Genomic DNA, 17,768 nt, shown 5'->3' with positions numbered 1-17,768 from the left:
CAGAGCAAGAAATGCAATGTGGTGCTCCCTACAGACGACTCTGTATCAGGTACCCAGGCCTTCAGTCCGCCAGCTTCCAGTAATGTCATCTGCCTGGAGTGGTGATTTCATCAGGGACTTGAATAAGCTGGCTTAGCTTTCCTCACAAAATTTTCAGGCCACTTTTGGCCTCTTCTAGCATTCCTGAAAACTGTAGATATGTGCCTATCTGCCCAGCAGGCATAAGTAACTGGTACTAATCTCAGAAAATTCTAGTTCTTAGTAGTAGGTGGTTGATATCACAAGAATATCTTTTCTTTATCAAGTGCTTATCAGGCCTAAAGTCTATCCTTCCTGGAAATTACACGCACTCTCACTTTACAGTGAACAGAATTAACACACCTGTATTTAGGAGCCATTAAGTATAACAAGACAAAATATATGTGGCTTAATCTGATTCTCCTCGTAGTGTTTTATGTATTTTAAATCTCAGTGAGTTGCTTTTTAATGATTCCCAGATATGTAAAAGTAGATTTTAGTGTTCCCTTTTTTAAAATATTTTATTTTTTCCCTATTTTTTCCTAGATATGTAAAAATAGATTTTAGTGTTCCTTTTTTTTTTTTCTTTAGAAAACACTATGGATGATTTGGGGACCGTTTTCAGTGTCCTTTCCTTAAATCTTAAAACACTAACACAAATTCACAATTTCTCAGCAAGTTCACATAAAACACTTGAAAGTATTAATTATTCTAAGGAACATACACTGGGATCTCTATATAAGGCAACCAATTTCCTTCCTGTTTATTTTAATTGTCTTATGTACTCACCGAGTCATTTATTTCTAATCTTGATGCTAAAATTAAAGGATATTACTAATGTAGATGAACTATGCTAATTACATTATCACCCTTAGATAATGTGATTATAGTAGCTTAGTATTTTTAAACTTATTTCAATATTCTGAGATACTAAATGAAAGTTAGCTCATTGATTATTCAAAAAATTATAGAACTATCTATTGAACATTCCATAAAAACAAAAAAAGAAGTTATATATTTTACGCTGAGTACTAGACTGATTTTTTCATACTTGTGGAAAATTTTCTTCCATGGTTTATTTTTCTAATTCCTCATCTTAATTTTGACTTTTATTAATTTATCTTTCTCAGATGTTGCATCTTCTGGTAACATCTTCCAGTTATCTGTCTTTCCTCTCATTTTCTATCTCTGTCATTTGAGGGAATTTTTAGTTTAAAACAGCATATTTGAATGTGTAAGAAACTTTTATTACACACTTTTTTATTTTACATAGTCTCATATACTTGATTTTTAAATATAATACCTTCTCTTAGTGATCTTAAAATACAAATAATTTTTTGTATTAATTTTTTCTTACATTTTCTTATACTCTCTGTTTATCCTATGTTCCCTTTATTGTTTTTATTATTTTGACATTTGTCTTTCCTAACGGGGTCTTCTCAAGTATCTGGATATCTTTTAATGTCCATTTATATTTAAGAGTTAGTCCTGAAAGTCATAAAAAAAAGTTCAATATATGTGTTTATGAATGGATGGGAGCTCATGAGGAGTGTCACTGCTCAATAGGAAGTGCGTACACTTTATATTTTTGGTTCTCCTTTGCTTATCTTCTTTTTGAAATATATCCTCCCTGATCCTTTTACTTCTTTCATTACATTTCATTATCCTGGTTATTTTTCTGACCTTTCTTTAATGTTCCTACTGAATTGTCAGTCGAATATCTTCTCCTTTGAGTAGAAAATAGCAATAGGAGACAAGGTCAAAGGGTAACAGGCTCAAATTATGTAGAGATTTTAGGCCATTACTGGAAATCTGGCTTTTATTCTGAGTAAAACGGAGAGGATTGAAGGGTATGGAGTGGAGTAGTGACATAATCTAAGTTTTATTTTATTTATTTATTTATTTAAGAACATAATGGCAAACTTGCCATATGTAGGTTTGGGGTAGGAGAAATGGGAGAGGTAAGAAGGGGGGAAACAAATTAGTGGCTATTAAAGTAAACCTGGTAAGAGTCCAGTGTTTTTGTTTTAAATGTACTAAGGACTAGTTAGAGTTTAGATTTTCTGGTCATAGCTACCTTCTGTAGGGCTTTATTATGTTCTTTGTTAAAATTATACAAAATGATGGATATTTTAGGTTACCAAGAGATATTAAGACCAGTTGAAAAGATTTCCTACTGCTCTTTTTTTGGCTATTCAAAATAATATTACAACAGCTTTGCTTCATTTTCCTTCTCCTTCTCCCTCTTTATCTCTCTCTCTTTTAGTTTCTTTCTTTTCCTTTCTTTCTTTTTCTCTCTTTTACATTAGTTTCAATATCAGTTGTCAAAAAAATCTTTCAAACGTACATTTAGCTCCTTTACAGAGCCTTTGTCTGGCTGAACAGTACTTGGAAGCGACACTTTTGATACTTCTGAGGTCTTAAAAGATTTTATAGTCAACATTTCAGCTGCGTCTTTAGAGCATGCTTTCCCATGAGTGCCCTGGATATTGGGTTGGAAAACATTTCTTTAATTTTACCATTGTTTGCCATTGGGGAGACTAAGAATCTTCAAAACCAGCAAGTTCTAGCTCCTTTTAAGTTTAATTTCTTCAACTTACAACTCTTTTGTATTTTACAATAAGCAGCAAGAAGAAACAAAGGTAGGCTTTCATCCCTTTGCTTGAAAATCTCAGCTAGATTGCCTAATCTTTTAGGTATGTCTTCTTCCACATCACTATAGAAAACAAGATTGCTCAAAGTTCTGCCACTTGCTAATAGGGATCTGCTTTTCTATAGTTTCTGACGAGATTTTTGTTGTTTTTCTTCTAAACCCTCCCAGTCCCTCATTGAAGTCCCAATGCTGTGAATAGTTTGGTCAAGGCTAAGCTTTCACTACATCTTTCCTCAGAATCCTTATATCCTTTTTTTTTTTTTAAACGTCTGCCCACTGTCATTTTGAAAGTCATTCTCACAGTTTATGGTTTTGTTACGAGGACATTCCACTTGGGGTACGAAAATTCTGTATTAACTGCACATTAGCTATGCACTAGTTATCTGTTGCTCCACAACAAATTACTCCCCACTTTGGCATTCTACAGCTATAAACATTTATTATATAATACTTCCTGTGAGTCATGAACCTGGGGTGGTTAGCTGGATGGTCTTGGCCCCAGGTCCCTTATAAGATTGCATTCGATTGGCATCCTGGCCTTGAAAAATCTTCCTCCAAGCTTGCTCATATGGTTGCTGGTAGGCACTGGTTGTTGGTTGGAGATGTCAGTTTCCTGCCACATCAGCCTCTCCATAGGCTCCATAAACGTCTTTATGACTGGCTTCCTCAAGAGTGACTGATGACAGAGAAAGAGAAAGAGCCCAAGCAAAAATTTCAGTCTCTTATGATCAGATCTCTGCAGTGACATGTGACACCGATCACTTTTGCTTTAGCTCAACTACAGACAATCTTGGTAGAATGTGGGAAGACATAAGCATTAGGACAAGGGGACCATTGGGGACAGTCTTTGATGCTTTAAAGTAAAATTTGAGCTTCTCCCAGATCTTGAGCAGCAAACCTAGACCTGTTCTTGGTAAACAAATGACTACTTTAAAGCAGAAACTACTTCTGACACTTACTGAAATTTTTCTTGTGGCGGAAGTGTCTGGCACTTAAGTATACAATGAACAGCAAGCAGTAACTCATTTTTTGGGTCATTGGATTTAATAGACAGATCTTTTTTTTTTATTAATGATAGTTCATTTTCAGAACAATTGTTATTTTTTTTAAGAATAAAATGCATGTCAGAAAAAAACAAGACATTTTAGAATTAGAATTTCTGCATCAGTTTCGCCAGAGTCAATGATAATGTGAACTGACATCCAATATAAATATTAAATGTAGGCTGATTTCCCTCCTGGTCATATGAATTTAGATGGTCCCCAGGGGTTTACTTTAGACGTCACAAAGCACAGCTTTTTAAAAGCAGTTGCCATTTTTATGAGAACTGATTTCGTTTTCCAACAAAGTAAGCACTTTAAAAGAAAACTGACATAAATCATGCTATGTGTACAGGTCTAGAAATGAACCAAATATTTGAGTTTAAGAACATATTTAGTCTTATTCAGGATATTTTAAAGAAAAGGCATATACTTCATAATTTCTAAGGTAGCTAGTAAAGTTTAAAAATAAAATAGCTTTCCATTCAATAGCTACGCAGGATTTGAATTACATCATGATTTTGAGCTCTTTTTATGATTAGGATCCCACGTCTCTCACAGAAGGAAGAAACTATTGATATACTAAAAAACTTAGTTGGATAAATCTCCTAGGCATTATGCTAAATAAAATATGAATATATATATATTATATATATTATATATATATATATAAATAAAATCTCAAAAGTTTACATACTGCATGCCCTTTATGTAACATTCTTAAAAAGACAAAACTATGGAAATCAAGAACAGATTAATGGTTGCCAGGGACCAAGGTGGTAGGCAGAATAGCTATTAAAAGGACAGCACTAGGGAATTCCTTTGTAATGAAGGAAAGTTTTTTTTTTTTTTTTTTTTAATCTTGACTGTGGTGGTGTTTACATTAATCTATAAATGTGGTAAAATTGAATAGAACTATACACATGCACACATACACACAAATGAGTGCATATAAAAATTGGCCTCTAAGAGTATTCCAGCTGACTGATGTAAACTTTCTGGTTTGATACTGTATGCACATTAACGCAATATTTATTACTGTGGAAGGCTGGACAAAGAGTACCCAAGATGTGTCTGGGCTGTATTTCTCACTCCTGAGTCTATAATTATTTCAAGACAGAAAGTTAAAAAACAAAATAAATGAATGAATTATTAAGTGGATTGCAATCAGAATAGGCGTGTTTTTTGTTTGTTTGTTTTAGATTTTATTTATTTTTGTAAGAGAGAGAGAGAGACCACAAGTCAGAGGGAGGGGCAGAGGGAGAAACAGTCTCCCTTCTGAGCAGGGAGCCCTACCAGAGGACTCCATCCTAGGACGTTGGGATCAAGACCTGAGCTGAAGGCAGATGCTTAACCAACTGAGCCACCTGGGTGCCCCAAAGAGTAGACTTGTTTAATGCCACATGTTACATTCTTTCACTTACATTTTTCATTCTTTCGTAGGAATATGAAGCCCACACTTATCAAAATTTAAGGAGAATTAAACTAGCAATAAAACAGTAATATAAGTATATCATAAAGATATAATCTAATAAACATTTGAAATACTAACAATTATACCTTGAGGCTGATATATTATAAATGAGAACACTGCATTTAATAGCATTAATTTATTTATGACACTTTATATTATTTTAATGAAATGAAGGAAGTCTGTCCTTAAATTTCAAATTATATTAACCATCAAAGGCTTATGTAAGTTAATTAAAGGTGTTATTCTTCAAGGTTATACAAATTTAATGTTACTTTATTTTCTTCTGTTATCATAACATCAAAACCAAAGGTACCTAAATCTCCTATCAATATTAAAGAATTTACTTAATAGCCACACATCATTTATGGAACAGTAAATTTAATTATTTAAAAAATGAAACTATGAGATGTGTCTATAACTAGATATATAATATATAATACATAAATAATAAAATAATATATAATAAAATAATATATAATATAATATTAATATATAATACAAATAGATAATATAGTAATAAATAATAATATAATATATATTATATATATGTCTGTGTTTTATTTGTTTTGTTTTTAAGTCAGTATGACTATATTATTCTTGGGAATTATCCTAACATATAAATATTTTTAACAACTTGGTGATTAATTGACATTGCATTTATTTTTAATTATTTTTTAATTCAATTAGCCAATATGTAGTACATCATTAGTTTCAGGTGTAGAGTTCAATCATTTATCAGTTGTGTATAATACCACCCTGTGTCCACATCGTCACCAACACTTGTTGTTTCCTGACTTGTTAATTTAGACATTCTGACTGGCATGATGTGGTATCTCATTGTAGCTTTGATGACAAGTGATTAACAGTGCATTTTAAAAGGACGGTTTTTATACTGCACCCTTAATTTCTCTACTGAGAGAATTTTTTGGTAATTTAAATTGAAATGTATATTTAACTATCAATTATAAAATGTTGGTGAAAATAGAAAAACAATTTTGATTGGACAGTGGTACACATTTTCTTTTTCCTTACTGACAGAAGTAAAATAAAGTGTTTTAAGTGTTTTTAAATAAAATATTTTTAGTTCTAATATAAATTATGCTCCTTAATCATTTTTACTTTTAGATTGAATATAGAAATAGTTTTTTTTAAGTTCTGGAAAATGCAGTAAGGTGTTAAACTGATCTGTGACATTTGTGAAAGAAGATTCAGAACGTTCTATCCATATACATAAATAGAAACAACTGAGAAGCTACAAAAATCAGTAAACATCTATTGCAGTTCAAATGAGGCCTTAAAAAATATGTCTCCTGGAAAAATGAAACAGGAAAAATAAGGATGTAATAATATTTTAAAAAACTTTCCCTGAGATTTGTAAAATATTATGCACTAAAATAATTTTTTAATGCTGTATTATCTGTGTTTCAATTGATAGCACACTTAATAATGGAAACTAAAAGCTCAAAAATATACCAAATTACCCAACTTAAAAAACAAATTAATATTTCAAAGTAAATGAGTCATAAATATTTGGGAGGGAACTCATTATTAAGTAAATTATGTGTAGAAAATTCACTATTGTTTAGAAGTGGAAATATCAAAGTAGAACCATATAGCTTAGCATCTATCAACAAATTCACAGATGAATTAAAAATTTTTTTAAAAAAGAATAAAAAGTATGGTTGCATACTTAATACTTCAGAAGGTTTCTGAGTTATATTATGCAGAAATGGTATTTGAAATGTACAAGAAAAGCAAGAGCCCTAACATTGCACTTTTTGCATGTTGGAATTCAGCAGATAATTCAGAAAATTTTGAGAGGTGTCTGTGTGTTTTATCTAAAACTATCGCTCAGTGTACAACAGCTTTTTTTCCTCTAAGTCTGTATATTAAAACATTTTTTGCTTGGTATATGTAGATTGGTTTCTCTTTTCCTGACTAACATTGGCTAATACAATGATCATTATTGGTATGTGAGGTTTAAATTGAAGTAGAGGAGCACATTCAACAACTCGAAATAAAATGTCATTTTCAAGGAAATTGTAAAAATGTATTTTTGTTCAACATAAGGTCTAAATGCTTACTTTATGAAACATGATTTACTCACTTGATTTTCATCAATTTCTGGCATAAGTCTATTTGCTCAATGATCTCTAATTTAATTTTGAATATTGGATACCTGAAAGTGTTCAGTTATACAATTGTCCGAGCAAATTATGAGCAAAGGCAATTCCAAATGTGTGTTGAGTGTGTCTCCCTATATAGGATTTGGATTATCCTGTCAAAATTGGCCTACCAGATCTAATGTCCTCTCGAAACCTTAATAATACTTTCTCACAAAGCAAATCTAATAATAAAATACAGGGAAGCAAATAGCCTCAGTGTTTTTCTTCCTGGAACGCATTATCTGATGATTACAGAACTTCTATTTGTTTGAAAATGAATGTTTATTTTTAAAGATTCTGTGAATTTTTCAGAGGAATTTTGTTTTAGTTGCTAAATCCTACATATTTTTAATCTTTAAAGAAATATTTTTCATGGGGCACGTGGGTGGCTCAGTCAGTTAAGCATCTGTCCTCGAGTCAGGTCATATTCCCAGGGTCCTGTCAAGCCCCACATTGGACTCCTTGTTCAGTGGGAAGCCTGCTTCTCCCTCCCTGCCACCTGCTGCTTCCCCTGCTTGTGCTCTCTGTCTCTCAAATAAATCTTTAAAATAAACATTTTCCCATATTTTATTATGGTGTAAATTTTTATTAGTGATAATTTTTCATGATTGTTTTAAAATGATTGCGTTAGATAGTACTATATTTTAAAATAACCGTCAGACAATGACTTCCTACTGTGATTTAGAGAATGTACTTTGGTCAAGTCTACCAAAGCCTTGTACTAGTAAGCCAAATTTTCATTGGCTTGAGCTGTATCCGAGATGACTAGTTCTGAGTTATCCATGTGGAAAAAGTTCTTTGTAAGTGTAAAATATCCAAGTAGCCAACAAGATGATATAATGATCTGGGAGCAAAATAAATGAGTCTGAATACTTAAGATCCTTATAAAGATAAACTTAAGATGACACAGAGCACCTGCTTCTCCTGAAATTTGGAAGAATGAATTCATTCTGCCCACAAACACCTACTCTCATGTTATCCTCAGTAAGATTTCGTTTAGAAACTAACTAAACAGAGCCCCAAGGTATATGTTTTTTTCCCAAAGCACTTCTGTTGAAAGATAATTAGGAATATACTGAGAAAACAATCTAAGAATTGTGCATAATTAAAACAAAAATTATGCAAGCATTTCTGCCATTTTTGTTAGAAGAAATGTTTATAGTGATTTTAAGCCAGGATTTGCAGCTTCTATAACACAGAGGTGGAGAGACAATTGGGTACAGCCCTAAAAATATGATGCTTTTTCATTTGCATATTTGAGGACACACCAATGGAAAAAGTAACTACAATTGTCACCTACAAATCACAATTTTAGGTGGATTAACTGAGTCGAATGCTCACAACATTCCCTTGGGGGTATTTATTTCCCAAATTTATGTGTGAGAAAAATGGGCCCGGATAGTATGACAGACTAATAGCAGTTTACTCAAATTTATGCTTTGTTTGCTTGCCTTGTTTTGTTTGGTTTTCTTCTTATTTTTTTTTTCCTAATGTTAAAGAACAAAATTAAAACAAGTACATTTGAAGATCTAATTGGCTGTATTAAACAATTTATAAGTTGGGCAAAATTCCATCTAGCAAGGGGTAGGATTCCGGTGAGCGGCAGTTAGTCTCCAACTAATTAAGTTAGTTAAATTGTCTAAATTCTCTAACTTAGTAAACGGAAGAAAGAATTCTTGAATGCGAGTTACAGAATTTAAAAATCCCAATTTCTCTACCACAAAGTTAGTTCTGCGTGTGTGAGTGTATGTGATGATAAACAGGCCTGGGTACAGTGGGATCCTTTTGACTGTGATCAGTCACCAGGTACATTGGTGTTTCTGAAGAAATTGATTTGTAACCAACAGGCCTTTGTCATGTGCACACATATTTTAAAAGCTGTTCTTTGACTTGCTGCAACTGCCATGTGTCACTGTTCATAACTTTTAGAACTACTCGGCATTGTAAAAAAGAAAAAATAATAACACATTACTGTGATTTAAACATTGTATGCTAAGGATCTTTGTCCTTATCCTCTCTTACCTGTGAAGTCGTCCAAATGATTAAGTTTTGTTTTATTAAAGCCATTGGGTGTTAATCTCCGGAGGGCATGAGTTTGGGTGGTCTAGGTTGTCAAGTAAGGATAACTCAACTGACTAGATAACTACTGGTACTGTTTCTTGCATCGTATGTATGTTTCATTTTAATGGATCGTTGTTAACTAGGAGGTGATACCGTCTATGGTTTGTGTAGAAAGGAGTAGGCAGAGAATTTTCTTAAATAGAAGAAATGAGAAGGTTCTCTATCCTTACTACAAAAACAAAAGGGAAACAACAGGCCTCTGTTCTTCAGTGATTTCACCCAACAGGGTGATTTTCTCCACACCCAGAGATCACCATCCATTTATCCTTTCCTAAGACTGTCTCATTCCCGCTAACACAGATTCCTTCTATCTACCCCTGTACAACTCAGGGAGAGTGATTGTATTTAAATACAGGTCTGATCATGTGTTGAATAACTTCTTTTCAAAAGCCTTTAATTGCCACTCTATCTTAAGATTATTAGGATGAGGGCGCCTGGGTGGCTCAGTGGGTTAAGCCGCTGCCTTCGGCTCAGCTCATGATCTCAGAGTCCTGGGATCGAGCCCCGCATCGGGCTCTCTGCTCAGCAGGGAGCCTGCTTCCTCCTCTCTCTCTGCCTGCCTCTCTGCCTGCTTGTGATCTCTCTGTCAAATAAATAAATAAAATCTTTAAAAAAAAAAAAAGATTATTAGGATGAAGTCTAACTTTCTGTATTCAAAGCCGCTATATTCCAAACTTTAAGAACAATTCCTGACATATTTTTAAATTAATTTTTGAATAGATCTTGAATTTCTTCAATTTTAAATTAATTTGAATAAAAACTGAAATCATGTAAGATGATTGTGGCTTAGGAAAGTTGGGTAGTGGAGAAGTCAAGATCCATGCATTGAGGTCTTCTGTGAATGGATGTTGGTAGGATAACATGACTCCAGAATCCCCAGGCGAATGGTAGAAAAAGGTTTTTAAAGTGACGTGAGGAGTCAAGGTAATAATTTTACATCTACCTTCCATAGAGCCAGGTTTCAGTCAAGGCCAGGAAATTCAGGGATTATAAGATAAAAGATATAGTAAAAGGTTTCAATTTTTGTTTTGTTTTTTCCTTTAGTGGGGCATACCTTTCATGTTCTATAGCCTACTGCATACATTAGTATTATGTATATATAAATCTCCTTGATTAACTTCAAAAATACTAGGGCACGACTCAGTACTCCCACTCTACCCCGCCCCCATCTCTTCCTCTCCTGGGTTCATTTCCATTAATGTCATTACTTAACATTTCCCAGGTATTTAGCTCAGTAGCCAGAATTATCCCCAGAATTTTCCCATTCCCATTAAGATTTTAACTCATTGATATTTCTTCAGTTGTGTCCCTAATTCCATCCATGGTATCTATGCCCTTATTCAGATTATCATTTCTCTTGGGTATTGCAATAATTTCCCACATATTTTCTGACTTTATGGGGAGAGTCAGGCAGAGGATTTATATCAGAGGCTTCGTGTGAAGGCAAAATAAACTTGGATATGAATTTGGCCCATGCTAATGACCTAAGACAGGTTGATTGTCTACATTTTCTTATTTGTAAGTGCAGTTTAACAAATGTGATGATGGGATTTGGGCAGGCTACCATAGAATGTGTTACTTTGGCATGTGGATTATTTCAAGCTGAAAAGAGTCAAGGCCAAACAGACTCAAGAAGAGTACCCCCCCACCACAATTGCCTAAAAAAGTTTAGATGGGGAGTCTGCACCAGGAAAAGAGCTATTACTAAAGATAACTCGTTTTGTTTTAATCAGAAAGACTTCTCCTCATGGCATGGCAAGGCAATGATTTGTTTACCAAACATTTGCTTTCCCATCTTCTTGTGAATTGTCCTCCTCTCTTTTAAAGTCCCACCCATCCCCCCTTTATCATTATTCAGTGATTTAGACAATTGTCTCTTGTATTTATTCAGGATGCATATTGTACAGTACTGTAGCAAGCTTCTAATATGTTAACTATATTTTTTTCTCCTCTCTTCAGATGCAGAATTTCTTTCTTTTTTTTTAAAGATTTATTTATTTATATGACAGAGAGAGAGATCACAAGTAGGCAGAGAGGCAGGCAGAGAGAGAGGGGGAAGCAAGATCCCCACCGACACCCCGATGTGGGGCTCGATCCCAGGACCCCGGGATCATGACCCAAGCCAAAAGCAGAGGCTTAACCCACTGAGCCTCCAGGGTGCCCCCAGATGCAGAATTTCAATGACTTAAAAGTATTTTATGATATCTAAGCTGTTATAGAAATATAACTTACTATTACATACTCATATGTTCAGTTACATAATTATCAAGTATCCATGTATCAAATAATTTTTATATGTTTATTTTAAATCAATCAATCCAGAAATTTGGCTGTGTATATCAGATAAATGCTAGCATACATTCATGAAATACTGCTAAATTAAAGATTATATTGATGAAAATAATGGAGCATTATATTCTTAACATATTGTGATTTTGAAAGTAGATGGTAATGAGATATTAAGCATTATTAAATAAAGATAAGACATTTATTATAACAAATTCAGATTTCTTATTTTGGAAATCACTGGAGTGAGAAGAAAGCAAAAAAAATGCTAAAGTATGCATAATGTAAACTGAATGGCTACATATATTTAAATTCATATATACTCAAGGGTACCACTTCTGAGAAATCTCACTAAAATGTCAAGCTTAATTATAAAACTGAAGAAAATTTTAATTATCAATTAATATAATTTTAGAGGCTTTTGAGAATTTGAGAATCTCTCAAATCTTACTTAAATCAACTTCATTCCAATTGTTAATACAACCACCTGTCTTAGAGTCAAAAAATATATTTATTACTAACATTTTCAAAAATCTTTTTAAAGTCAACAAATGGCTCTAAAAAAAGTATCAGAAAGACTACTTAACTAGAATACCTATACAGCAGAGATTTTTTGTTTTCTGAATTTTATAGCAAAATGTTTTACAGAAACTTTTTTTCAGCATCAGCTTAGTAATGTGTGCATAGGAAAAAATAAAAACAACTAAAACTGCCTGTATTAATTATCTCCTGCTATGTAACAAATTACCACAAACTTAGTGTCTTAATAAAGCACAGTGATTATCTCACAATTTCTATAATCCAAGAGTCTTGTCATGGCTTATCTGGGTCCTCTGAAGGCTTTGTTCAAAGTCTTGCCAGGAAGGAGCTCTTGTATGAAGATCTGAATGGGGATGGATCTCCCTTCTCCACACTCAAGGTGTTGGCAGAGTTCGTTCCCTTGTTGCTCTAGGGCTGAGGCTTGGGCTTCTTGTTGGCTGTCACCTAAAGGCCAACTTCAACTCCAAGTGGTTGCCTTTGATTCCTTGAGGAATCCTTGCAAATTTCTTATGGTCCAGTTTTTTGCCATTTGAACTCCCCATCATGGCCGTTGACTTCATCAAACCAGCAAGGAGAGTCTCTAAAGCAAGGCTGCCAACAAGACACAGTTCTATATAAAGTACACAGTCATAGGACTGCTATCTCAGGATCTTTCCATATAGTATTAGTGAAAAGCAAGTCACAGGTCCTGCCTACAATCAGGAGAGAGGATGACATGAAGAAGTAAATAATTGGAGTGGGTCTTATGGGGGCTGACCTAGGATCTTTCCAACAGACTATGGAAATAATAAACACATAAGAATTTTAAGTAAGTTTCAGGCCAGTAACAGTGGATTGTAATAGACATTAAATTCTCTGAGCAACATACCCTTCCTAACACTTTCATAATGAAGGTTTTGGAGTGCCATAGTTTTTCCATAAATAGGTATTGAGAAGTATTGCATGTTTAGTCTTGTCTTACACATTCACAAAAATAAGTATCTTTCTCCACGAGCAAATGAAAAGTAAATATAAGGGAGAATATAAACCTAATAACTTTACTTTGTGTGTGTGTGTGTGTGTGTGTGTGTTTATATGTGTGTGTGACAAAATGAGTCCTTTTCCTTTTTAAAATAAATAAGCTGTCAAAAACAATAAAATAAAAATAAGGGGTCACCAAGTGCACCTTTTGAGAATGTACGTCTGGAATGTACTTTTGCTCATTTATAATGCATTTGGTTCCATATATTCACCAACACTATATATATAAATATTTTTTCCATGTTTCCAATATAGTAGATTCCAATGAGTTATTTATAAAGGCAGAGACATTTGGTTAATTAGGTTAATTAGGAACTAAGTTTCCATTAACTCTTACAAATAATGATCTAATGACAAATAATTACAAATTATATTATATTGTATTATAATACAAATGGTATCAATAGTATATATGTCAGTGGTTAAAGCAGTATATTTTAAAATGTAAAAGTATTTCTTACCAGCCAAAGGATAAAGTGTGATAGTTCAGATGCAATTAATATGGCATTTTTATCTTCCAACTGAGCCAGCTTTTTATCTTCAAGTGTGTTAGACTTATGCACAACAATTGCATAGCCCTAAGTGACAGTCAATGACTCCCTCACCACATGTTGCTGTGAAAATTCATTGCAAAGGAACAAAAATAGAAGATTTTTTAAAAATTGCTCTTTGTGGTCTTTGGTCAAGACAAAGTTGCATTTAGTAGCTCTGAAGTACAAGAAACAATCCTGGAAAGAACACGTTAGGAAAAAATGCAAGACTTTTTTTCGTGGCATAATTTATGCGAATGTAGAGTTTGACTTGTTTATGTAAAATTGGAAGCTCTGAGAATATATTGATTTCAAGTCTGTGTCATTCTTGCAAATAGATAACTCTTGCTTAATTTAGTGAGTTATTCTATCTAAATAAAGGCAGTGAATATTTTTGCTGCAACACTTTTTATAAAAGCATAAATTTAAATGTGATTTACTATTTTCAAATTTTAGAAATCAGTATTTATATGATGCTGTTATTTTGAGAAATGTTAGGAAAATATACACTATTGGAATTATTAGGTTGTTAAGAACTCCTTCTATAGCATCTTCTTGACTCCTATTTTTCTCCCTTTTGCAAAAGATTTTTCAACTTTCAACATTTATGATATTCTGGAATGTAACAAAAATATTTAATTTTTAGTTTTAGGTATTAATCAAGATTTTGAAAGTTTCTGAATATAAATAAAAATAATTAACCTAATGCATTTTGTATATAATTGATGCAAATAAAATTATTTTAAATATTACTTTAAATTCGGAACAGATTGGAACTAACCACTGACATAAATGTTTGTAAATTTGATATTCAATGGAACTTTGAATGTTTCACTGCTCTCCAGAAGTTCTTCACTTCTAGCTAATACTGTTCAGTGTGTCTTGACAGACTACATAAATTTTACATGAATTTCCAACTTGTTAAACTTTTTTTTTCCCATTAAGAAGTTTTGAAAATTTGTCAGTCTATTATTGTTGCATATGCATGAGCAGTATCATACAAACAAATGAAAGAATCAAAAGTGTCTGGAAATCTTTTAATTTTTTCACATTTCATCTTCTCTAAGCCAAAGATATTCTTTTAAATATGTGTATAAAGTTCTTGTCATTTCCTCATTAAATATTTCTGCAATTCCATTAAAGCTTTCACACATGACAGCAATGCTATCATAGGCCTAGCAACACAGTTTCTTCAAATAATGATGACAATACTGAGGGTTTTTTTTTTTTTTAACTGTTTTAAATTATACTCGTCATCTTCATTATCAGTTGAAAACCAAGAAACATTTGGATGGTCTCTCTGGGTATCATATCCCATTGACAGACATTACTTCAAGTTATGGACACAGTTATAGATGTTACAAACTAAATGTTTGTATCCCACCAACACTCCTATGCTGAAACCTTAACCCCCAAAGTGGTGGTATAAGGAGGTGGGGACTTTGGGAGGAGATTAGTCATGAAGGCAGAGCTCCCATGAATGGAAAGACACACCAGAGATCTCTCTTACTCTTTCTATTATGTGAGGACAAAAGGAGAAGTAGGCTGTCTGCGACCTGGAAAAGGGTTCCCACCAAAACCTAATCATACTGGCACCCTGATCTTTGACTTGAAGCCTCCAAAACTGTGAAACTGTGAGAAATAAATGTTCATTATTTAAGCTACCCAGTCTCTGGTAATTTGTTACAGCAGTCTGAACTGACTGACACACTGGATAATCTGAATAATTGTTAATTCCAGTTATGGTATCTTTTCTTTTTTAAACTTTATTTATTTATTTGAGAAAGAAGGAGGGAGAGAAAGCAAGGGCACATGTGAAGAGTGGGGAGGGACAAAGGGAGTGGGACAAGCAGACTCTGCTTTGAGTGGGGATCCTGAAGTGGGGATCGATCCCATCACCCTGAGATCATGACCTGAGCTGAAACCCAGTTGGACACTTAGCCAGCTGAGCCATCCAGGCACCCCCTGGTTATGATATCTCTTGATATTTGGATCTTTTTTTGCTAATGATTTTGTTTTAAAAATAGACATCTTATATTGTGAATGATTCATTATCACAGTACTATTTTCAAAACTACACCATATTACATTCTGATCGTCAAATATTTGAGAACCGGTATATACTTTGAGATTTGTCATGAATTTTTTGTACTTTTAAAGTAACTTTATAGAATGTCTTTCATTATATTTGCCCCAAATTCACATGGTATGCATGATTTCGAACTGAAATTTTAGGTTTTTTTGCCACAATACTGAGGTCAGACTTAACCAGATAGCTTACTATTGGTGAAACAATTTTTTTTTTTTTGTATTACTATCACCAAATTACCCTTGTTACTCAAAAATGCACTCCAAACTGAGGATCTTTGCATTGGTTACCCTTTTGCTTGAAATGTTTTTCTCCACATATCTATTTGGCAAAATCCTTTACCCCTTTTAAGTCTTTCCTCAAATATCATTCTCATAAGGAGGTCTACAGTGACCCTATTGAAAATTGCTCTCTGGACTTGTTTCATCTTTTTCCAAGCCAAGCACCCCAGTTTACCTCACTTGGAAATAATTCAACTGATTTTTACTATGGGATTATCATTAGTTATCATAATAGGTAAGTTACTTATTTTGTACATGTATTATTTATTGTCGCTATACTCCAGAAGAAAGAAATAATTTATTTTGTTTATTGTTGTGTCCCACATGCTTAGAAGAAGTCCCAGCATACAGTAGGGAATGAATATGTATAAGTTAAATGAGTAAACCAATTTAGGAATGAATGAAAGAATCAGTGAAACCCTAGAGTCCCTAAGTGACATATTGGAAGTTTTTATTAAAAATGAAAATGCAGGGTGCCTAGGTTGCTCAGTCAGTTAAGTGTCTGGATCTTAGTTTCAGCTCAGGTCATGATCTCATGGATTGTGGGATCAAGCCCTGCATTGGGCACCCTGCTCAGTGGAGAGTCTGCTTGAGGTTCTCCCTCCTGCCCCTCCTTACACTCATGCTCAGGCACTCTCTCTCTTTCAAATAAATAAATCTTTAGAAAAATGAAAATACAGATTAATGTTTTGATACAGTTTTAGAATAATCAAAGTTAACAAAAAAGATCAACTATGTGGACCATAATGGACCACAGAACAATTTTGGAGAGCTGAAAGAAAAATAAGTATCTACAGGAGTAATTTCTTCCTGTGAACAGGTAGAAAGAATACACAAATTTGGAGAGCATGTGAGAGAAGCATTTATTCTACAGCTTTATGCCAATGTATACAATTTAGTTTCTAATTGAAAAAAAAAATCAGACCACCTTGTAGCTATTTTATCCTTACCAAACAGAACTATGGGATATATTTCAGAATTTATATACCTGATTTTTAAAATTTTATTTTAACAGTTCTGCAAAGCTTTCAAAGTTATAATTCTTTTTTTTTTCTTTTTCATCTATAACATTCAGTAGGAAACACATACCCTTCTTTTACCTTGTCTAGAGGTTGTATTTAGGCAAAAAAGCCAACTTCCTAATTAAGGGATTTCCAAGGTGAAGAAACCTAAGGTATCTAAAGTCTTTTCAAAAATCAATAATCAATTCAAGTCTAAACTAGTCTAAAAACCATTATTTTAGTATATTCAAGAAATACTGGGGCTCCTGGGTGGCCGACTCTTGGTTTCGGCTCAGGTCTGATCTCAGGGTCTTGGGATCAAGCACTGTGTCAGGCTCCATGCTCAGTGCTGAATCTGCTTGAATTTTCTCTCTCCCTCTTCTTCTGTCCCTCCCTCCTGCACACTCTCTCTCACTGAAATAAATAAATAAATCTAAAAAAAAATGAAGAAAGAAAGAAGGAAAGAAAGAAAGGCAGGCTTATCCTTTCCCTCATTTTAAGTCCAGCCCAGCCTGTTGGTTCACGAGTGAAAGAACAGATCATTATTTCC

Source organism: Lutra lutra, chromosome 5, assembly GCF_902655055.1.
Source record: "Lutra lutra chromosome 5, mLutLut1.2, whole genome shotgun sequence".
NCBI lineage: Eukaryota > Metazoa > Chordata > Mammalia > Carnivora > Mustelidae > Lutra > Lutra lutra.
Note: the sequence above shows the minus strand (reverse complement) of the source record.